The sequence below is a fragment of the Marmota flaviventris genome, chromosome 6 (assembly GCF_047511675.1).
Source record: "Marmota flaviventris isolate mMarFla1 chromosome 6, mMarFla1.hap1, whole genome shotgun sequence".
Classification (NCBI taxonomy): Eukaryota; Metazoa; Chordata; class Mammalia; order Rodentia; family Sciuridae; genus Marmota; species Marmota flaviventris.
The window spans coordinates 142,319,384-142,344,334 of record NC_092503.1 but is presented as its reverse complement, the minus strand read 5'-3'; the positions used below and the strand labels follow the sequence as shown (position 1 = coordinate 142,344,334).

General features: G+C 42.0%; 1 protein-coding gene across 1 annotated transcript in view; it reads right to left on the bottom strand.

Moving 5' to 3' along the window:
* The window catches only part of Bmp6 (bone morphogenetic protein 6), a 164,568-nt gene that overhangs the window by 37,709 nt on the left and 101,908 nt on the right, over window positions 1-24,951 (bottom strand). The gene's annotated exons all lie outside the window — the stretch shown is intronic.

Genomic DNA, 24,951 nt, shown 5'->3' with positions numbered 1-24,951 from the left:
GCCTCCTGACAGGGGTCGGGGGGAGGACGCTGGCTACAGGGTCAGACAGCCCAGTTCACCATCACCGCAGCCCCTCAGGACGACATGAACTTCTTAGGCCGTTTGCAGTTTAAACGCTTTGGTTTGAGTATTGGGTACAATAAATTGCATGACATCTAGTTCTTTAGACCCTTGGCTTCAGGGTCTAAATAACTAACTGTCACGCAATGACTCTCCACGAAAATAGGGAGAGTCTGACTTTGTGGGGAAAGGTGGAGAATGAATGAAATCCCATCCTGACCGCGACGCCCTCCCAGCCCACGTCCCTCCCAGGGCTTTTCTCTCCTCAGTTCTGTTCACATGTCACCATCTGCCGCTGGCATGACCAAGGTGGCCCTGCATTGAACTTGAGTGGGGTGGCGTGAGAGCACTGGGTGGGGGGAGAGGGCAGCATATTTTCCCCTGGGCCTGAAGTTCAAAGGAGACTCAAATGTTACCTGCTATTCAGTGGAGACTCTTACTGAGGGTAGAGCTTTGTAGAATATGGCTCCCTGCTGTCCACCTGCTGGGGGAAGCTGGGGGTTGAATGATGGTGGGGGGGACCCTGTGCCCAGGTAAACTGCTGGAACCCCATTTAATCTGTGAGTAGATCCCAAGCAGAACTAATATGTGTGAGGAAATCACCAATGGTATCTTTCACTATTTTCTAGTGGTTTACACTGAAAGAAACCTTTGGAAAAGGATTAGGACAAAAGTAATTCAAATTATGTGAAATGATGCCAGTTTTCCATCCGTGGATGAATGGATATGTGGTGTAGGCACAATGGAATACTACAGAGCCATTAAAAAGGTGCTGTCTGTGAAGGACATTATGTGAAGGACATTATGCAGAGAGAAATGAGCCAGGCTCGGAAAGACAAACCCCACAGGCTCTCACTGATGCATGGAATCCAGGAAAGTCAAGCTCAAAGAAAGAAGCAGAGGTGGAAGGGTGGTTGCCAGGAGTTAGGGCATAAGGGGAGGGAGGGGACTGGGGAAAAGTGGGTTGGTCCAAGGGTCCAAAGGTCAGTTTCGCAGTGATTTCACAGATCTATTTTATAGCATGGTGACTAATAATACCATAATGCATACTTGAAATTTATTAAAATAGTAAGTTTTCAATGTTCTCATCTCACACACAAAAAAATGAAAACATCTTATCTCTGTGAGGGGATGGAGACCTTACTTAGCTTGACTGTGGTGATCATTTTACAATGTAAGTGTGTATCAAAACACATACATTTATATCCCTTAAATACATAAATTTTTGTCGATTATATTTTGATAAAACTAGAAAAATAAGTTTTTTAAATAAAATCTTTTTCCTGCAGGAAAAAACCAATACAGAAAATTGCAATTACTGATTATCATTTTTTGAAGTCAGTCTCAGCTCTCAAATGTCTACATAAAGTCCCGTGTGAGAGAGACGACATGAAACCTCAGGGTTTAATTCAGAGTCATTATGAAGGGAAAAAACGGAGGGTTCTGCTGCCACTAGTCCTGACTCTGTCCCCAGAGTCGAGAAACGCTCCTGCCCCGAAGTGCCTGTTAGTTTTTTCTCAGTGATAACCGGGAAGAAACCTCATGAGCAAATCCACCCTGGATGGCAGAGCCTTCCTAGGGTTCATGGGCAGAAAACAAAACTAAAATCATTTGCCACCTTGAACTTTTGACTTCCTCCCCACGTGTTGTTTCTTATTATGATCAAAGAAGAGTTGTGAAGATTCAGAATATTTTTTTTAAAAAAATCAAAACACCTGAGAGCTCTCAAGAGGACCCAATGTTCTTGATGGCATTTGCAGAAGATAAGGAGAGAGGAGCCATCTATGGGGACAAGATTTTAAACAGAGAACTTCCAGAATGGACCTGTAATTATGCAACGATTCCTTAATGCTGGGATTTCCTTTTTTCTTTCTTTCTTTTTTTTTTTTTTTAAATTTTGGGGGTTAAAAAGGAACAAGCTTTGGCTTCTGCAAGCACTTGAATGTAAAGTAAAAAGAGGTCCAACCAGAAAATACACACCCCAGTTCAGCCCCAACAGGACAGCAGGTTTTCTAATTAGTGGCCGAGCATGAAAAGCAATATTGTTAAAGAGTTCACCCAAGGACGCGCACACGGGACACTGTATCACTTTCCCCAAAACTGATCTGCCTTTTAAGTCTGATATGTTATCACTGTTGGTTAAAAAAAAAAAATTGAATCAAATCTGATTTCCCAAAGAGTCTTTCTTAAACAAAAAAAACCCCAAACCCAGAGCTTTTCTATAGGGTCTTTTGGATGCTTAATTTCAACATTGCTACATGAAAATACAGAGAGCATGTATAAGAAGTCTTTCAATCTCTCTTACTATGAACAAGAGTTTGAGAAAAAAAATACAGATGTGAAGTGAGATAGAGAATAGTAACTAAGACTTTTCAGTTACAAAGATTCAAGATACAAAAATTTCAATATATGAGGAATGTGGCCGCTAGTTTTTGACAGGTGCACCTCCAAGAATAAATCACCCTTCCCTGTATTCATACACTTGAGTGGTCCTGTAATCTGCTTTGGACTATGGAATGCAGCAACAGTGGAACTCAGCCATTTTCTAGGTCAGGTTGTAAGCACTGAACTTCCTTCCACACTTGTGTGAGAAAAGATGGCGGCCATGTAAGAAGCTGGACTACCCAGAGACCTCCATATTGTGAGGAAGCCCAAGCTAGCCATGTAGAGAAGTGCACGGAAGGAGAGGTAGAAGAGTTAAAGGAAGAGAAGAGAGAGAGAGAGAATGAACATACCACAAACTGTCTAGCCACTGGCCAAACACCTCAGCAGAGGCATCAGATGTGTTATGAAAGGTCATCTTGGCCATCAAGTCCAGTGGCCATCTGGTTCCCACCATCTGATTGCAACTACAGGAGCAACCTTACTCAAGAATGGCCCAGGTAAACCCATCATCTCAGAGGACTGTGAGAGATGACGATGCATGGCTGGTTTTAGCCACTTTGTTTTGGGGGGATTTGTTTTGCAGTCACAACAGGATAACACAAAAAGAGAAGAGATGACAGGAGAGGCTAAGAGACGGAGCAGGAGAGCACCGGCGCATCCGACCATGCTAGGAAGGGGAAGAGTGTGTACAATTCTTGAGGATAAGGATTATGCAATGCTGGAAGGCAGTGCGTATGACTAAGGAGGAATCCTGGCAAATTCTCACAGATGCAAAGAGATAAAGATCCTAAAAATGTGAAAAAGAGAAGCCCAGTTCAAAGCATTCATTTTATCATAATGCGAACTAGAACCCACTGCCTTTTAAGGGCATTTTCCCATTTCTCCTCTACCAAGACAGTCTCAAGGCATTCTGCACATTCTTTTCTTGGATCCTTCTTGGGGGACACTTATGACCTCTGTTGCCCCTCATGTCTGATTCCAACCTACCCCTTATTCTGGGTCTTCTGAATGCCCCGTTGGTGTCTCTCAGCTCTCAGCTAAAGGCCTTCCCCACTCTGCCAGACAACTCAGCCACCATCCCTGAAGTCTCTCTGGAACTTCTCCTTTCTCCCCTACTCTTTTGCCTGTGGTAGGATTTGCACAATGCATTTGCGAATATCTCACGGGGATTAACACAATGTAGTTAATGGAAATAAACACAATGTGGTTACCACTTCCATATGCATCTGAAGGCCACAATGGTAGAATGGTAACATTTCCAGTGAACTTAGCAATTCAAGTTATAGGACTATGGATTCCTTAAATATCAAATAGTTCAGTAAGTAGGAAAACAAGGGAAAGGACTAGGGCTAAGTTTTGAATTCAGTCTTAGTACCTAGCTGTAATCCTAGTATTCGTCTTATCAATGGTGGTACCAATGTGGTATTCAATGAAGTAGGGACCAAGATGGTGAGGAAGTGACAAATTGTGACACTTGTTTGGAATTCCAGCTCCTCCCCCACTTACGTATGTGATATTAGTCAAAAGTTTCAGGGTTAGTTAAGTGGGAAGAATTCTGAAGAATAAGTGAAACATTCTACATCAATAGCACACATCGAGCCAATTAACACTTTCCCTAAACTGGCTTTGGAACAATGCATTCTGCAAAACGCGCAGTGAAATTTCGGCATCCTTGGTGTTCAGCTAGTGAACCGTGCTGCGTTCTCTTAGGCAAGAGTTCCTAGAATTTAATTTCGAGGACAAGTTAAAACACTTTTAAAGAATGGTGATGACCTCATACAAGGTCACTGACATCTTCTGTCTGCTCTTTGTAAGGACAATAAAACAACAAATGGCATTCCTTTAACTATGATTTCATTTCTAGAAATCCTTTTAATACCAAATAAAACAGAAGAGACCTAATTGAAGAATACACTACCACCCTCTAAATTGAAAACCGCTTGGCTTTATAAATCTCCCTCTTTTTGGCTTTGACCCTCCCTTCCAGTTGAAGTTTTAGGTCAGTCCTAGATCTCTGGCCAATATGTAGGAACTATAGGCCCAAGGAATCAAAGCTATTGGTTTAAGATGGAAAAGGTAAATGATGTAATATTATACATACAAAAGTCTCACCCGGGTCCCACGCAGGTGGTGGAAATGGGTTCCTCCTGGTGGAACGGGCTGGCTGAGAAATAAAAACTAAGAAAAATAGAACAACGAAAAAAAACCACATGACACAGAAAGTAGTTTCAAAAGTGGGGGCAGGACGGGCAAGTCTATCAGACAGATGGAGCTTCTAGACTCTGGCAAAATGGAGCCCGGGCCTGCTTTATTTATATTGGGAAATATCAAAGGCCTTCCATAGAATGTTCTTCACGAAAAAGGTTAAAGGTGAGCTGTTCAGTTCCCAACAGGTTGAACCCATCTCCAGATCAGTATCTTCCTAGCAGAGTAGAGATATAGGTCACGTGCATTGGGCAATCTATTGGACAGTTCATAATGCCAAACCTAAATCTCCCTGGTTACCATACCAAGAGAAGACCCTCATGTAATTCACAGATGGCTTCCCACACAAAAGCTACTGAGGATTAATAACTAATCTATACAGAGTAGTGGGCTTTGCTGCGGCATGTTCACAGGTACATAAAAACATAATTTGATCAATTTTACTCCCAAATACTGCAGATGACGATAGTAACCGGCACTGAGCTTCAACACCAGAACATGACCTTCCTTCTCCACCCCCTCCCACCTCTGCCCCAAAGCTACCTTGTGTCAAACACTGTTTATCATTACCTTGCTTTAAAAAATGAACAGTTCTACTACACGCGTGTGAATCACTAAATTACACAATGCATATTTTTTCTGTTTTCCTTAAAGCCTCTCCTGTGCAGGCGCGATGGGAATTGTTCAGGCCCATGTAGAAACATAGGCGTGGTCACAGAGCGAAGAGGGAGCCCTCAGCGAAGAGGCTGCCCATCAGGCTCAAGTTCCATGGTGAGCGTGGCTGCTCTGCAAATGGGGGTGACCTCTCAGTCCTCGCCCATCTTGAATATTAAAAATATGGGCGTTTCCTCCCAAGCGTTAATGAGGAGGTGGAGAAACTGGAACACGTGTGCATTACCGGTGGGTTTGTAAGATGGTGCAGCCACTGCGGAAAACAGTAAGGAAGCTCTCAAAATACTAAGCATGGAATTACCTTATCTTTCTCAATGTATTTGCAAAAGAACTGAAAGCAGGTCTTTGAACAATCTCTATACCCACATTCATAGCAATATTTATAAAAGCCAAAAGCTGAAAGCAACTCAACTGTCCACCAATAAAAGAAAGGATAAGCACAATGTAATATATATATATCATATTTACAACAATGGAATATTATTTGGCCTTAAAAAGGAAGCAAATGATGACATGCTACATTACAGATGGACCCTGATGACATCATGCTCAGTGAAATGAGCCAGTTACAAATGGACCAGTATGGAATAATTAAATGAGGCACCTACAGTAATCAAGATCACATAGACAGAAAACAGAATGGGGTTGCAGAGACTGGAGAGAGGAAACAGGGAGTTATTGAATGGGTACAGAGTTTCAAAGTGTGAAGATCAAGTTCTAGAGATAGATGGTGGTGCTGCTGCAGAGCAGTATGGATGGATTTAATACCGCTGAACTGCTCACTTAAGGTTGTTAAAATGTTAAGTTTTATGTTATGCATATGGGCCATAATTTAAGAACCTATTAAAAACGAGCAGTTTTTTAATATGATTGTATCTAAGTTAAAAACAATTCTTCACCATCCCCTAATATCCAATCCATCCTCAATTTTCCTGAAATATCTCAAATATAATCTTTCTACGTTTGGTTTAGTGGGATCAGGATCCTAATAGGGTTGACCCATTATATTTGGTTGTTTTGTCTTTTAAGTTCATTTTTATTAGTGCTGGTTGTTTATACAGAACAGTGGGTTTTGTTGTGGCAAATTCATAGGTACCTAACAATATAACTTGATCGATCTCTTCCAAATACTTCTGTCCTCCCTTCCTGTGACCCTTCCCTCATCCCTAACCATCACCCTTATACTTTCATGGTCCCTTTTTTCCTTCATTTCCTCTCTAGCTTCAACATATGAGAGAAAACACATGATACTCTTCTGAGTCTGACTTATTTCCTTCAAAATTATGTCTCTAGCCAGGCACGGTGGTGCGTGTCTGTAATTTCAGCAACTCGGGAGGCTGAGGCAGGAGGACGCAAGTTCTCAGCCAGCCTCAGCAACCTAGTGAGACTGTAAGCAACTCGGTGAGACCCTGTTTCAAAATAAAATATAAAAAGGGCTGGGAATGTGGCTCAGAGGTAAAGCACCCCTAGGTTTAATCCCCAATACCCACCCACCCCAAATTATATCTCTAGTTCTATCCATTTTCCCTGAAGTCTCTTTAAACCTACCCAATCAGAATTTTTTTTTTTTTAAAAAGAGCTCCATTAGCTCCAAAATAATAAAGAACCGTACAACTAACAACATTTTTTAATGATGACCCACTCAAACCACTTCCAACTGCCTTTAAAACCTGGAGACTAGCTCAGTACTCCAAGAATGAGGGGACAGGGAGGGGCAGGTTCCACAGCTGTGGGCCCAGGAAGGAAGCTCAGTGACGGCTCCCTTGACTGACGGTGCCCTTGCCTGTTCTGCTACCTTTCATCTGTGTGTACTCTTGGGACTTACTGTGCTCGTGTTCACAGCGAGACCAGGGACACAAACCCCACGAGGTGTCGTGAGGCTTCGAGTTAGACTTGCTTCAGGAATCTGTTGGGGACTGTCCTCTCACATGCTTTTTTAAAATAATTAAATGCAATAGTGGGATCTGTTGTTGCAACCCCTCTCTTTTCAAGAAGTGATCTCCGTCTTCAAAGTCTGGCCACTTATCTGTTGAATTATCTGATTCTGGTGTTTTGGGGAAGATTTTTAACGATTCATTTATTTTCCTTTTTTTAAATTTTTTTTTCGTTTTAATTAGTTACACAAGACAGTACAATGATCTTGACCCATCATACATTTGAATCAAATGGGGTATAATTTCTGAGTGTACAGGTTGCAGAATCACATTGGTCATGCCGTCACGTATATACGTACACTAATACTAGTGTCTATTTTACAGAAATAGTCAAGCTATTTTTTTTTAACTCAGTGTGCATTATCTAAAGGTTTCTCAATATTGGTTTAATTTTTCAAATTTGTTGCTATGAATTTTTTCCATAGTATTATGCAATCTCTGCTCTGTCAATGGCTATTTCTATTTTCCATTCCTAATAGTATTTACTCGCATATTTCCTTTTTCCTGACTGATCTTCTTGGGGGGTCGCTTTTTTCCTCACTATTGGTTGACTGTAATAAAGGTATTATAATAGTGGTATTTTACTAATAGCATTCCACTAAATCTGAATTATTTCAATTAACGTTGTCTAGAGGAAAATAAAGACACCAACTATTTAAATTGCAAACACAAAAGAGAAAATAAAAAAGGAAATGAGAAAGGAGAAAAATAAGCCAAAAATCTACTTAAAACATTTATTTTATTTATTCCTCATTTGCTAGACGTACACTCTGGGTAACTTGGTCTAATTAGCTAAGGCAATTATATTAATTCCCAGTAAATTCTACATGTTACAAATATTTTGTTTCTCTGATGGTTACACAACAAACTCAAAACTCTTTTTTTAAAGTTCACTCCATTGACCAGTGTGAGCAGTTTTTCACATGATGGCACAATTCATTTAATTTTAGGAAACAGGACAATTCAGGTCATTCTTCCAAGGGTTGTAACAACAGCTGCCTTTGGACTTTTAAACTGTACATGCACACGGCCTTGAATAGCAAGACAGACACTAAGTGGAACTCTCCAACTCACTTTTCAACCACAGTGAGATAAGACTTCACTTTCTGGGGTTCACCAAGTGCTTATAAATGTTCATATTTTTTGAGAATCAAAGATGTCAAGAATCTATTTCCCTGGATGATGTACTCCAAATGACTTTTTTAATGCTTTACTTACTACTTCTTAAAAATTTTTTATTTGTTCTTCTTAGATATACATGGCAGAAGAGTGTATTTTAACATATTGTGTACACATAGAGTCGTGTAGTATGCTTTATGTTTTATTTTATGTAATTATAGACCCTCAAGTAGGTGCAAAAAGAGTCAAGCAATGCCTTCAGGCCAGCTTCCCCTGATGGTGACATCTTACGTAACTGAAGTGCAACATCAGTATCAGGGAGAGAACATTGGCACGACAGCTTCACCAGGCTACACGTGCTCTGATTTCACCAGGTTTCCCGTGTGCTTGCCCTGGTCTGTGTGTATTCTATGACATCACATGACCGGTTCATATGACCACCACCGAAATCCAGATCCAGGACCCTTCTGTCACCACAAAGGAATCTTTTGGGCTCTACTTTTATTCCAATGAATTCTTCAGACTAGATGCAGTGCATACATGATAAAGAGTCTCAGGACTGACATTAAGCATTTGCATATCGTCATTAGTAGTGGGAGTAAACCAAGTCATTTATAGTTTAAAAAAATTTTTTTTAAATCATTTTCATACCCAAATATAGTTACTAACGTCATTTCATGTTGGAAGATGCTCAGGAGCTAAAACTATACGTGTCCTACTGGGGAAGTGAGTAGTGGATCTCAGTTATCATCAAAGAAGGCATTCCACACTTAATCAATAAACATACGTCAGGAAGAAAGGCTTACTAATCACAGTCATGACAGAATGCAATCAATGTCCCATAACCACATTTTTTGCCCATTTACTTACAAAGACTGAGATAAAGAAGCAATCGGACCACGTCCGATAAAAATCAATATAGTTAACGTGAATTTTTTTTTCATAACTGAGAAAAAGTTATGAAACATCTTTGGTCAAAACCCAGATGGGACAGCCCAAAAGCAAAGCACAGACTCCCTCCCCACAACTCCCATTTCCACAGCAGACCATAATGGGCAGAACGTCCTCCCTGTGAGGGAGAGAAGAAACTAAACCCTGCTCACGACTTGAGACTGGCATTTCTTTCATACAAAATATCCGGATTCTCCGAGTGATCTGATAAGGTGGCTGTCCTCGATATGCTTCAGCGTGACAACTACACACCCGGTTGTGTTTCTTTTCATTCATCCCACTTGAATTATGCTATAGTTTTGTTTGTGGATTCCTACCTTCTATCAATTCTGGAAAATTCTATCAGCTCAGTCGCTATGGCCTCTTCCCCCATTCTCTTTAATGCCTCCTTTAAACATGACAGTGACATGCGTATTAGACTTTCTAACGTCTACATCTCTTCACGGCTCGTTGGCATCATTTATCTCTTGGTCACGGGGTTGGAAAATTTCTTCAGGTATGCTTACAAGTTCACCAATTCTCTCTTTCACCGTGTTTCATGTGTAGTTTAAGCCGTCTATTAGGTGTTTTGGTTTTTTTTCATTTTAAAGATTTAAATTCTTTTTTAATAGTTCTATTTCTTATTGTTAGGTCTTCTTGATAAATTTTAATCCCATAGTATTTGTTATGCTATTATTCCTTTCTATATTTCTACATAATTGTCTCATTTTTTCTATCTGACTTGGTGTCTGTTCTCGAATATGTGAAATCCTTGGGGTGCTTCAGCCGTGTGGCTCTACTGTCCCTCTGATGATGCTCATTTGGGTGGTGTGTTTTCTTGAGTGTTTGGGGATTTTTTGTTTTTAGGTAATTTCTGATTGAAATCCACCCTTAATATTTAAATCAGTGTTTCTTTGGTTAAAAAAAGAAAGAAAGAAGAAGAAGAGGAGGAGGAGGGAAGGAGGAGGAGGGGGAGGAGGAGGAGGAGGAGAAAAAAGAGAAAGAAGTAGGGATGAGGAAGAGGAAGGGAAGAGGAAGAGGAAAAAGGAGGAGGTGAAGGAGGAGAGGAGAAGAAAGAGGACTTTAGCCTTTGCGAGGAACACTGCCAACTTGGAATCTCTTGATCCTCTTGCAGAGTCTCAGCTTAATGCATGAGCCCCGGCGCAGTTCCCCCACTCATCCTGAGCTGGACTCGGGATCCACAGCGTTGGTCTCTGCACCCAGAAACGCAGCCTTTGTGTTTGTTTGCTCCTGGGAACCCACTCAGGGGTGTCTCAGAGACTCTGGTGCCCGAGGCCTGTTGATCCTGGATCCTGCTGTATTCTAGCAGGAGGCCTCCTAGATTATGTGCTCTGCAGTGCTTCCAGAATTCAGTTTTTATCTCTTATGTTTGGAAAACAACATTTGGGACACATTCCTCTCAACTCCTAAAGATACTGGAAAACTGGCTTAATGTCTGAAGAGTTTACAAAGCAGTTTCACACACGTTATTATCTCATCTGTTTCTCAGAATAGTCCAGAAGGTGGGCAGGGCAAGCAGCGCCACATCAAGTCGACGGGAACCTGGCCAGCGGCAGTGGTGTGGCTTCCCCACGCCACTTACCTTTACGATTCCAACTGTTCTCTTTATGCTGATACCTCCCCAACACCCCGCTCCAGCCCACTGCTCTTTCTGAAGATACCCTTCCTCCTCCAGGAACCCCTGCATTTGAGGACAAAATCCACAAAATTAAACGTGCTTTCTCCCCATCAGCCTGTCCCTGTAACTCTACCTCTGTCCACCTGGCTACTCCAAATTGTCCAACTCATCACCAATTCCTGTTGACTTTACCTTCTAGAACCTCACTCTCCAAAACAGTAGCCAGAGCCACATGCCATTACTTAAATTGAAAACTCAGTTCCTCACAATAGCCACACTTAACTTTTTTTTGTTTTCAGATGTCCTAAAAACTGAACACAATCGTGTCATAAGTATTATGAGAAATCAATGTGAACATTCAAGTTTTATTATGCAAATTCCTTTGCATTTCTTTTTATTTTTATCTAGTTATTCTTTTATTCATTTATTGGTGCTGAGGATCGAACCCAGGGGTGCTTCATCACTGAGCTGCATTCCCAGCCCTTTTTATATATCTTATTTTGAGACAAGGTCTCACTAAGTTGCTTAGGGCCTTGTTGAGTTGCTGAGGCTGGACTCAGATTTGTAATCCTCCTACCTCAGCATCCCAAGTCACTGGGATTACAGGCATGCACCACTGCACCTGGCTTAATTTTATGTTTTGGAGAAGTTTTAGGTTTCTAGAAAAACTACTCTGAAAGCACAAAGAGTTCCCACATCTCCCTTCCTGATTCCCCGTTATTAACACTTTGCATTCATGCAAGAGTACATTTTTTATAATTGAGGAGTCCACACTATCAGTTTACATGAGGGTTCCCCTTTAGTGCACATGCCATGAATTTGGACAAATGTGTGACAAGTATCCAGGATGATGGCATCATACGGGGTACGTTGGTCACATCTGAAGTGCTCGATAGCCCCACTTGGCTGGTGGACACATTTCTGAAGAGCAAGTTCTACTGGATGGTGCTCCTCTAGAAGGGTCTCAAGCTCACCTGTTGGGCTCTCTCCACTACCACTGTCCTTGGGCAGAGCTTGGTCCCACCGCCTTCAGAGAAGCCCTTGGGGTCCATGCTCCACACCTCACCAGCACCACAACCACACACCTGACTTGAACTGTGGCGACGGAGCCCTTTAGTCTGTCCTCTGAGCATCTCCGGCCTCATCTCATCTTCCCTGACTTAAACTCTATTTTGGGGGGACATTAAACTGCTCTATTTTTCTGGCCATACTCCCCAGGACCTCATGCCTCTGTATTTCTTAAACAATCCAATCTACTTGCCCTTTAGATGATGATGATGATGATGATGATGATGATGTGTGTGTGTGTGTGTGTGTGTGTGTGTGGTGGGGATTGAATCAGGAATCTACACATGCTAAACAGGAGCTCCTGTATAGAGCTACACCTCTCAGCCTCATGGACGGTCTCTTCTGAAAGGCACTAACTTTTGGCCAGGTGTGGTGGCACACACCTGTAATCCCAGTGGCTTGGGAGGCTGAGGCAGTTCAAAGCCAGCCTCAGCAAAAGTGAGAGGCTAAGCAACTTGGTGAGGCCCTGTCTCTAAATAAAATACAAAATAGGGCTGGGGATGTGGCTCAGTGATCAAGTGCCCCTGAGTCCAATCCCTGGTATCTAAATAAATAAATAAATGGCACAAACCCTCTTCATCAGGGTTCTGCTCTGATGGCCGGATAACCTTCTAACACCACCACACTGGGGATCGGGTTTTGACATGTGAATTTGGGTGTGAGGACACCAACATTCAGTCTGTTTCCGTAATACAGTGATATTTTAAATATTCCCTTAAAACTGAATTTCAGGAAGTCTTCTGCTATAATTTGAATCCTAAGTGTCTCACAAAGGCCCATGTGTTGAAGGCTTGGTCCTCAGTATGGTGCCACTGGGAGGTGGTGGGCACTTTAAGAGGTGGGGCCTAATGAGAGGTCTTTAGGTCACTGAGGCTGTGGCCTTGAAGGGGATTGTGGGACTCCAGCCCCTTGGCCTCTTTCACTTCCCAGCCCTGAGGTGAGGGATTGTATCCTGCCATGGCCTACTGCCCCACCACAGGCCCTTTCTACCATGTGGCTCTTGTGAATAGTGTTTTTATGGACACGCATTTACATGTAATTCAGTTCTTTGGGGCACAGATCTCTTTCTTTCTCTCCTGCTCTTCTACGTCTGTCCTCGGCTACTCAATCCCCAGTGTCAACCTAAAGTAGCTGATGGCTACCTCACAGTCTATGCATGGTCTCCACTAAACACAAGGGCGATGAGCTGCACCCTCTTCCCAGGGGAACTGCCAAGACACCTGAGAGGATGAGGCTGGGAGTTGATGTCACCCAGGAACAGGCCGAGCATCGAGCCCCGTGGCCCACACACAGTAGGCTCCTAGTGAGAGTCACCCGAACCTGCATGGAAATGAGGTTAATCCAGGGGAGTCACAGAGGAGACTCAGAGAAGGAGAAACGGTGTTGCCGACTGATAGTGGAGAGGAGAAAAGGATACCCCAGATCAACACCGTGAGAAGGCTGACAAGGGAGACCAGAGATAAGCAGGGACAAGAGAGGGCACGTCCTGCCAAAAGAAATCCTGGCACAGGTGAAACGCAAGGAACTCTAATCAAATAGCTACTGTCTTTTTCTTTTTTCAGGAGCCTAGCATGCAGGAAAGACTCAGGACCAGCAAGCTGAAGATGGAGATCAAGAGGCAGCACTAACTCTTCTTAGCCATGTGCAGTGACATTTTCAGTCTCTTCAGGTGGCTACAGAATGGCCATGAAATCTGGGAATGAAGTTAGTAACAGTTTATCATGTTTTGGGATATGGCACCCACAACCCACTGATCTGTGTTTACTGATGCCATATCTTCACCTGAGTCAAGAATATCCACCCGCAAGGTATCAGAAGCAAGAAGATCCATGCTTCCTTTTAGTGAGAGCCTTACTGTGGCCGGGGGTGGTGGTGCACACCCATAATCCCAGTGGCGTGGGAGGCTGAAGCAGGAAGATCACAAGTTCAAGGCCAGCCTCAGAAACTTAGAGAGACCGTAAGCAACTTAGTGAGACCCTGTCTCAAAACAAAAAATAAAAAGGGCTGAGGATGTGGTTCAGGAGTTGAGCACCCTGAGTTCAATCCCTGGCATCAAAAAAAGGGGGGGGGCTTACTTATCAGGTTACCTGTCATTGAGGTTTTTCTTCATATACCCTCTAACCTGGCTGATAAATTTCACTGCTCTCATGAAAACTCTGGGGGCAGAGGAAGAAGGGAAAAAAATCCCTGAGACAGAAAATCATCCCTTGAATAATTGAGAGTTGAACTATGTTGGGCAACAGTTTTTCTCATTGGGTGGCAGCTTAAATAAACACTAAATCCTGCCTTTCTTCACAGTGGACTTTTGACCATGACAATGGAACTATTTGGTTTAATGAAACATTCAAGTTTTGAAAGTTAAAAAAAAGGAACCGAGAGGCCAATTCCTTGCTTTGGTTCCCTGGGTTACCAGGGGTTCATATTCCTATCAAATTACACCGCATCAGATGACCTATTATTATTATTCGTGGCACAGCACCGTGTGTGCCAAACACCGGGATGTGGGGAGAGCCGATTCTCATGATCCCTTCCAACCTCTCCGGGTGATGGTTGGAGGCCGGACGGAGCTCCAGGGAGCAGGCCAGCACGACACCCCCAATCAGAGGCATCTGTACGTGCCCCCCCCCCCCAGCAACCTCACCTCCACACACTCGCACGAGTGCCTAGTGACAAACAAAACCCAGTCATGCTCCCACTGGGGGCTGGAGCTCCCCTCCAAGACCTGAATCCACAAGAGCAGGGAATCTTGTTTCATGCCCTCATGTAGCCCAAGGGCCCCCCACAGGACCTGGCACAGAGCAGGTGGCTAGCGTGCATTTGTTGAATGAAGGGACAGCAACCCCTGGAGCCACACAGCTGCACTTATCAAGTACTAGCCTGCGTGGCAGCAGCAGGGGACAGACACTGGAACCTTTCCTGGTCAAACCAAGACCCACATTTCTAATCCAAGATAGGACCAGGGATGTGGAGGGCTGCGCATGTGTGTTCATGCCCCGGGGTGCTAAACAAGAGGCTGGAAAAACACCAGGCGGAGGGGGGGGCATGCAGATGTCTCCCCAGGAAAGCCGTGGGATCTGAACACACAAGCAGAACAGGCCCATTCCTTTCCTTTAATAGGAAAAACTTGGATCCCCCAGATCCTTGCAAAAACACAACAAAATGCTTCTCCCAGCACAGTTCTCAGAGCACATCCGGCCTTCTCCGGGGCAATAAGGCCTCCTGGTCCCTCTGAGCAAGAGCTGTGCTAGTGCTAGTTGAGCCTTATTTGATTCTAAGTGTTTATCTGAATGGTGATGCTTCCTAAATTACAAAAACCAAGCCAAGAAACTCACCAGGCCTGAGCGCTTGAATGTACGATGTGAAACAAAACAAAATACAAAACACCTACAAAGAGCTTAAAAGGAGTGGGGGAAATCATGCCCATTGCTTCCATCTTTCTGTTTTTCAAAAGAAAAAAAAAATCATGACTACTGAGTTAACCAGATCATCCTTACCTGAACCAGGTCATTTCTTAAACAGTCTTAATTTATATGGCCCCAAATGACTTTGCTCTATAGGGTGCTTTATCGTGTTTGAACTCATCGATGGCAACACGGACGGATCGCATAATGCCAGAAAGACAGAAACGAGCTGGGAAACTTTCAAGTGTGACAGATTTGTGGTATGCACTTATTTATATTTTTCATTTGGTTTTGATTTACTAATTAACAAGTGGGGCAAGAAAAACATATTTGGGTTGAGTTGGAGGCGTATGCTCTCAGAGGTTCCTCGTCTCCATTTCCTGGGGCCTTCGGTGAAATAATAGTCTTGGATTTGCTGCTCGGCAATAATTTCCATGTCTAACGTGGCCTTGTCATTTCAACTGCAGGATTGAGTTTAGGAAAAAACAGGCTGCAGCAGAAAAGCCTTATCCAAGCATATATCTTAGGAAAGGGGTGGGGGCGGCGGCCAAAGCAATAACAACCAAGTGACCGGCGAAGGCTTCCCAGTTGTCCTCTCTCCCTCCTCTAATTCAAAACACGATGCAGTCTTCTTGGTGCAGCACCAAACAGCACATTCCTTGCTCTGGTGATTCACTTGGTTTTCCTGAGAACCCAATGGTAGGGTTATAATATAATATCTCCATGTGAAGGGACTGATCTGCCTTCAGATGAAGACCAGGCTAAACTGCCCGCTGAACGTTCCCTTGTCCCCCACCCCCACCACCCTCTGCAGCTTGCCAGGTCCACAGAGGGCTCCGGGGGTTCCACTTGGTGGGTGGCTCTCCAAGTCACAAGATATTGCATCTTTCAGGCTCTCAGATCCCAGCTGGGTGACATCAGCAAGCAGGCGTTTCCGCAGGTTGGGGAAAGGAGGGGAGAGAGGCTGAAGACTGGGGGAAGGCATTGGCAGCATCTGCCTCTGTTTTTCAGGTTGTGATGAATCAGGGTCTAGGTTCCAGCCTTACAAGAGCACCAAGTGTTAAAAAGTCATGACTCTGAGGGCAAAAATAAAATAGGCAACGGAATCAAAGGGAGATCAAAGGGAAAGGGGGCTGCCCAGGATTCCAAGGAGCATCCAGGTAGGTCAGAAGCATGGTATTAAGAAAGACATCCACCATGCAGCTGTGCACAGACCAGCAGGCAGAGGCTGGAGCCTACTCCCCACTTAATGAGTAACTGCTGTAACTTCACAGGTGACAGGGTGGCCTGTGTATGGTTGGTACTGCATCTTTGCCCGCAGTCTTGGTCCTGCCTTTCTCTTCCCGTCTTGTATAAGCAATGAGCCGTCAAGACAGTAGGAATGAGAATCAGTTACAGATCACCCTTCAAACTACCTCTGGCCATTAGTCTCACCCACAGGATTTTCCAGCAAAGCAATTGGTAATCAATGCAACTGACAGTCTGAGTTTTGATTTTTCTCTTTTCAAATGGCCAGAAGTTGGCAGGAATGAGCCCTAAGCAAAATAAACCATGAACAGCAGAACTAGCCCTCGGGTCATTCAGAGGCCGACAGAAAGGGTTTTCAAGCCCTCCCACCCCCAGGTGTGTGATCAGACTGCCCCTCTGCTCAGCTGCATCCTGACAAGGAGAAAGGCCCCTGGGAGACCCACTCAGCAAAGGGGTAGACACACGGAGCAGTCGGAACAAGAAAAAGGGACGATGAGACCTGAGGAAAGGACTGGACTTGGCTAGAAGTGACCTGGTGGAAAAGAGAAATCTGATTCTGACAGCCTTTCTGAATCAAGGAAGAAGCCCCCCAACCTAGGCTTGGACACTGTGACAGGTGACAGAGCATCATCACCACCACCAGCCAACCCAGGGGTAGCTGCAGGTTACAGGAGGACTGTGGTCCCAAAGTCTAGGATAAGTGGGGTCCACTTCATCCCTACAGATCACGCTCAATCCTGCTTTTGGCTAGACACCTTATGTGAGTGACCAGGCTAGGCCCAGGATACATGGACCAGAGGAATTACCTTAAGAGAGTCTGGAGTTACTTTGCCTTTGTGTGTGTGTGTGTGCGCACGCGCGCGCACGCGGGTGTGTTTGTGTGTGTGTGTGTGTGTGTGTGTGCGCGCGCGCACGCGGGTGTGTTTGTGTGTGTGTGTGTGTGTGTGTGTGTGGTCTCAAACAAAATGCTGACAGGGCAAAATGAGCAGCCTGGGGAATATTCTCTCAGACGGGCTGCCATTTGATCACAGTAGAGCCTCTGATCCGTGGGTGGAAGAAACAGCATGTCCTTCAAATAACAACTTGGAAAACACTTGGTCTCTTTAGACCACTACAGTTTTTGTAAGTTACCAGAGAGAGCCAGATTTTATCCTGCCATAATACTGTCACCATAGGCCAGCCAAAGAGAAACCTAGAAGGAGAGTGTGGATTAAAGTCTGCCCACTGACAGTTCTGCAGGCTCTGAATCCAGACAGTGAACGCCTGTCACCCCGTCAGAGGACCTTCCTGTGTGATGGGCCCAAATGGCTTGGTGAGGGGTCTCCCTTCTTCACGTTTTCAGAAAAATACTGCAAACTAATTCCACCTGGAAGCGAGGTGTGACCCTAATCACAATATAAGAAGGAGAATTGAAAATGCCAAGGAGAGGATCCAAGATGGTGGGCTAGAGGGAGGCTACATTCCTTGTCGCTCTGTGACCTAGGATTCAAGCACAGGGAATACAGATTCTCTGAGAGTTATTAGAGGACCCCTGACAGCTGCTTCTGCACAAGACACCCAACTGCCGCTCCTGTATGGACCCCATCTACCAACATGGGGCTTTCCCTCTAGTGACCTCCATCTTGGGACACTTCAACTGCTGCCATAGTCCCCTCCACGTGGTAGCCTGCACCTGGGGACACCTGACAGGGTTTGGAGATAGCTGCCCGCCACAGCACTGCACACCACTGAGCTGCATTTCGAAGCATGCCACACAACGCCACCACCTGGCCCGCTCCGATGCCCCATCTCTGAAAGTAGCCACCTCTATCTTGGGACACCTTTGTCCCCATCTTGGGTTATCCTCTCTACCACCATTGCCATTTTTAGTTGGTGCAACTCCCAGCTTGGGATACCGGCTGGGGCCTAGAAGCAATATCAAGGTACCTATAGTCCCCCAACTCTCCCATCTCCCTCACAGCCACTAACCCAGCACAGTGCTTGAAGCTACATGCCAGTCCATAGCTCACAAAGCCAGGTCCTGAACTGCCGGATGCAAAACAGCTCTCTGTGACAGGTGCACAGGACAGAGAGTGCAGCCCACAAGACCTTCAGAGAGAGAGGTCCCTGACTGGGAAGTAGAAAGGGGGTGAGTGAGATACAGTTTAGAGACCAGAATTGTGAGGTCTACAGGTGATAAACAGAGATAAGGCCAGGTGTCCACATCACAATCTTCCACCAGAGACCGGCAAGTGCTATACCCCACCTCTAGGAGTTCCACCTCCAAGACCAACCCTCCTACCCTATAACCTTCACCATCCTGAGGGTGACAGACAACCCCACCTACTGGATGAGAAGGGAAGCAGGAAAGATGCTGAACTCCAACAGAAACAATCTTTTAATTTTCCTTTGAGATTTTTAAAAATTTTCTTTTTCTCTCCCCCACTCTGCCCACCCTTACATCCTCAACATTTGTAAAACCAAGTAACTTTTCATGCATTAGGCTACTGAGGACTGAGATGTCTGAATAGTATACAACAGTTGTGTTGTATATTCTTTTTTATTTTAAAATTTTTTCTTTTCCTTAATTTTTGTGTTTGTTTTTTGTACTCTATTGTTTTCCCATTTACTGGTCTCCCCAAAATCTCCTTCTCTATTTTCTCCTGATACTAGCCAACTTCTTTTGATTTCCCTTTAATGCTTCCTAAGATCTAATAAATCTATATCCGCACCTCCTACCTTGTTAACATCTCATCCTACAACCCACCCCAACCCATTCTCTCTTTTCCCACTATTAGAAACTGTAGACCTTTTTGCAAACCTACTATGTGTATTGTAGATAAAAACTGAACTCTCTGTTTCTGTCTATTGTGACAAAACTGTGAACAACTTAATAGGAGCTATCTGGTTTAAGGCTGCATACTGTTTGTATTGGGATCTGTTAATATTGATCTCCCTCTTAAAGGAGAGGTATTGGAACCCAGCACTGTAAGTCTACAGGGTAAAAACTGTAACACCTCGGATCCTCAGTGTTAGAAGGGAAGACACACGAACAACATGAAAAAACAAGGGAAGAAAGTGCCCCAAACAAACCAAGACACTACATTATTAGAATCCATGGCCAGCATAGCAGAAGAAATTTCAGAGAAGGAGTTCAGGATGTACCTAATTAAAATGCTCTGTGAATTAAAGGATGATATAAGAGAGCAAACACAGGCAGCAAAAGATTATTTTGATAAAGAGCTACATAAGCAAACAATGATAGGAAGTAAAAGTTTACTTCAATAAGGAAATGGAGATTCTGAAAAAAAAAAAATCAAACAGAAATCCTTGAAATAAAGGAAACAATAAACCAAATTAAAAACTCAGTAGAAAGCATCATCAAGAGATTAGATCACTTAGAAGATAGAACCTCAGATAATGAAGACAAAATATGTAATCTTGAAAATACCGTTGACCACTCAGTGAAGATGATAAAAACACAAGAGCAGAACATCCAAGAATTATGGAATAACATGAAAAGACCAAATTTAAGAATTATTGGGATAGAGGAAGGCATACAATTATAAACCAAAGGAATGAACGATCTATTCAATGAAATAATATCAGAAAATTTTCCAAACCTGAAGAATGAATTGGAAAATCAAATACAAGAGGCCTACAGGACACCAAATGTACAAAATCACAACAGATCTACACCAAGGCACATTATAATAAAAATGCCTAGCATACAGAATAAGGAGAAAAATTTAAAAGCCACAAGAGAAAGAAATCAGATTACATATAGGGGAAACCAATTAGGATCTCTGCAGATTTCTCAACCCAGACCCTCAAAGCTAGAAGAAACTGGAATAATATATACCAAGTTCTGAAAGAAAATGGATGCCAACCAAGAATCATATGCAACAAAATTAAGCTTTCAATTTGATGATGAAATAAAAATGTTCCACGATAAACAAAAGTTAAAAGAATTTACAACTAGAAAGCCTGCACTACAGAACATCCTCGGCAAAATATTCCATGAGGTGGAAATGAAAAATGACAGTGAAAATCAGCAAAGGGAAGTATTACACAAAAGGAAAAGCCAATCAAAGAAGAAACCAAGTCAAGTTAAAAACCAAAAATAAACAAAAATGACTGGGAATACAAACCATGTCTCAATAATAACCCTGTTAATAGACTAAACTCATCAATCAAAAGACATAGACTGGCAGATTGGATTTTAAAAAAAGATGCAATAATATGCTGCCTTCAAGAGACTCATCTCATAGGAAAAGATGTCCCCAGAGTAAAGATGAAAGGTTGGGAAAAAACCTACCACTCACATAGACTGCGTAAGCAAGCAGGGGTTTCCATCCTCATATCAAATAAAGTTGACTGCAAGCCAAAGTTAACCAAGAGGGATAAAGAAGGTCATTTCATACTGCTTAAGAGAAATATACATCAATAAGACACAACAATTATAAATATATATACCCCAAACAATGGAGAATCTATGGTCATCAAACAAGCTCTTCTCAATTTCAAGAGTCAAATAGACCACAATATAATAATACTGGATAATTTTAACACACCTCTTTAAACACTGGACAGATCTTCCAAACAAAATCTAAAAACAAAACTATAGAACTCAATAATACAATAAATAATTTAGACTTAACAGACACATACAGAATATTTCATCCATCAACAAGTGAATACACTTTCTTCTCAGCAGCACATGGATCCTTCTCCAAAATAGACCATATATTATGCTACAAAGCAACTCTTAGTAAATACAAAAAGAGCAGAGATACTACCCTATATTCTATTAGATCATAATGGAATGAAATTAGAAAACAATGATAAAATAAAATATAGAAGCTACTCCAAAACCTGGAGACTAAATAATATGCTATTGAATAAACAATGGATTGCAGAAGACCTCAGAGAGGAGATCAGAAAATTCTTAAAGGTGAATGAGAACACTGATACAACATATCAAAACCTCTAGGAACCTTCAAAGGCAGTACTAAGAGGAAAGTTCATTGCATGGAGTTCATTTCTTAAAAGAAGAAAAAGTCAACAAATAAATTTACCTAACATTACATCTCAAAGCCCTAGAAAAAGAAGAACAAATCAACACCAAAAGTAGTAGAAGACAGGAAATAATTAAAATCAGAGCTGAAATCAATGAAACTGAAACAATTAAAAAAATTGACACGACAAAAGGTTGGTTCTTTGAAATAAATAAAATTGATAAACCCTCAGCCACAATAATGAAGAGAAGGAGAAATAAAACTCAAATTAGTAATATCCAGGATAAAAAGGGAAATATCACAACAGAAACTACAGAAAAACAGAAGATAATTAGAAACTATTTTGAAAATTTGTACCCCAATAAAATAGAAAATCTGATGACATCAACAAATGTCTAGAGACATATGACTCACTCAAACTGAAACAGGATGATATGCACAAGTTAAACAGATCAATTTCAAGCAACGAAATAGAAGACGCCATCAAAGTCTACCCACCAACAAAAGCCGAGGACCAAAGGGATTCACAGCTGAGTTCTACAAGACCTACAAAAAACTAATACCAACACTCCCCAAATCATTCTATGAAATAGAAAAAGAGGTAACACTTCCAAAATTATTCTATGAGGTCAATATCACCCTGAATCCAAAACCAGACAAACACACATCAAGGAAAGAAAACTTCAGAACAATATCTCTAATAAACATAGATGTAAAAATTCTCAATAAAATTCTGGCAAATTGAATACAAAAATATATTTAAAAGATAGTGCACCACGATCAAGTGAGACTCATCCCAGGGATGCAAGGTTGGTTCAACATACGGAAATTAATAAATGTAATTCAACACATCAATAGACTTAAAGATAAGAATCATATGATTGATCATCTCAATAAATTCAGAAAGAGCATTCAACAAAATACAGCATCCCTTCCTATTCAAAACGTTTAAAAAACTAGGGATAATAAGAATATATCTCACCATTGTAAAAGCTATCTATGCTAAGCCCAAGGTCAATATCATTCTAAATGGAGAAAAATTGAAAGCATTCCCTCTAAAAACTGGAACAAGACAGGGATGCCCTCTTTTATCACTTCTATTTAATAGAGTCCTTGAAACTCTAGCCAGAGCAATTAGAAAGATGAAAGAAATTAAAGGGATATGAATAGGAAAAGAAGAACTCACACTATCATTATTTGCCAACAACATGATTCTATACTTAGAGGATATGAAAAATTCCACCAGAAAAATATCTAGAACTAATAAATGAATTCAGCGAAGTATAAAATCAGTATCCATAAATCAAATGCATTTCTGTACGTCAGTGATGAATCCTCTGAAAGAGAAATTAGAAAAAATTACCACATTCATAATAGTCTCAAAAAAAATACTAGGGAATCAACTAAAAAGGGGAAATACCTCTACAATGAAAACTATAGAATGCTAAAGAAAGAAATTAAAGAAGACCTTAGAAGGTGGAAGGATTTCCCCTGTTCTTGGATAGGCAGAATTAATATTGTTAAAATGACCATACTACCAAAATTCAGATTTAATGCAATTTCAATCAAAATCCCAATAACATTCCTCATAGAAATAGAAAATGCAATTATGAAATTCATTTGGAAAAATAAGAGACCCAGAATAGCCACAGCAATCCTTTGCAAGAAGAGTGAAGCAGGTGGTGGCATCACAATACCAGACCTTAAACTTTACTACAGCAATAATAACAATAGTAACAAAACAGCATGGTATTGACCCCAAAATAGACTTGCAGACCAATGGTACAGAATAGAGGGCACAGAGATTAACCCACAAAACTCATATTAAACAAAGGTGCCAAAAACATACCTTAGAGAAAAGACAGCCTCTTTAACAAATGGTGCTAGAAGAACTGGAAATCTATATGTAGCAAAATAAAATTAATCCCCTATCTCGCCATGAAAAAAACTCAAAGTGGATCAAGGACCTAGGAATTAAACCAGAGTCCCTGTGCCTAATAGAAGAAAAAGTAGGTCCAAATCTTCATCATGTCGGATGAAGCCCCTCCTTCCTTAATAAGACTCCTAAAACACAAGAAATAGACAAATAGGTAAAGAGACAGCTTACAGAAAGGGAGCAAATTTTTACCACATGCACATCAGATACAGCACTAATCTCCAGGTTTTATAAAGAACTCAAAAAGTTAATACCAAAACACAAATAACCCAATCAATAAATGGGCTAAAAACCTGAATGGACACTTCTCAGAAAAAGATATACAACAGATCAACAAATATATGAAAAAATGTTCGACATCTCTATCTACTAGAGAAATGCAAATCAAAACTACTCTAAGATTTCATCTCATGCCAGTCAGAATGGCAGTTACTAAGACTACAAGCAACAATAAGTATTAGCAAGGATGTGGGAGGAAGAGGCACACTCATACATTGCTGGTAGGACTGATTGCTGGTGTAATCAATCTAGAAGGCAGTTTGGAGATACCTTAGAAAACTTGGAATGGAACTACCATTTGACCCAGCTATCCCACTCCTTGGTTTATACCGAAAGGACTTTAAAAAGGCATACTGTAGTGACACAGCCACATCAATGTTTATAGCAGCACAATTCACAATAGGTAAACTGTGAAACCAACCTAGAGGCCCTTCAGTAGATGAACAGATAAAGAAACTATGGTATATATACACAACGAAATATTACTCAGCATTAAAAGAGAATAAAATCATGGCATTTGCAGGTAAATGGAAGGAGCTGGAGAATATCATGCCAAGTGAAGTAAGCCAATGCCCCCCAAAAAACAAATGTTTTCTCTGATAAGTGGATGCTGATCCATAATGGGGGTGGTGGGGAGAGCGTGGAGGAATGAAGGAACTTTGGACAGGGCAAAGGGGAGGGAGGGAAAAGGAGGGAGCTTGGGGGTAGGAAAGGCGGTGGAATAAGACAGACATCATTACCCTAAGTACATGTATGAAGACACAAATGGTTGTGACTCTACTTTGTGTACAACCAGAGACATGAAAATTTGTGCTCCATTTGTGTACTACGAATCAAAATGTATTCTGCTGTCATGTATAACAAACAAGAACTAATTAATTAATTATTTAAAAAGAAAGAAAATGCCAACCCTCAGTATTCAACCCCAAATCACCAAATTTGACAAATTTTACTGAATATCCTTCTCTACCTACAAAGTATACTAGCCAGCTTTTAGGATTACCATATCAACCTCCATATGATGCACATTTGCACATGAAATAATTTTAGAGGCCCCTGGTGGACCCTTAAAGACATC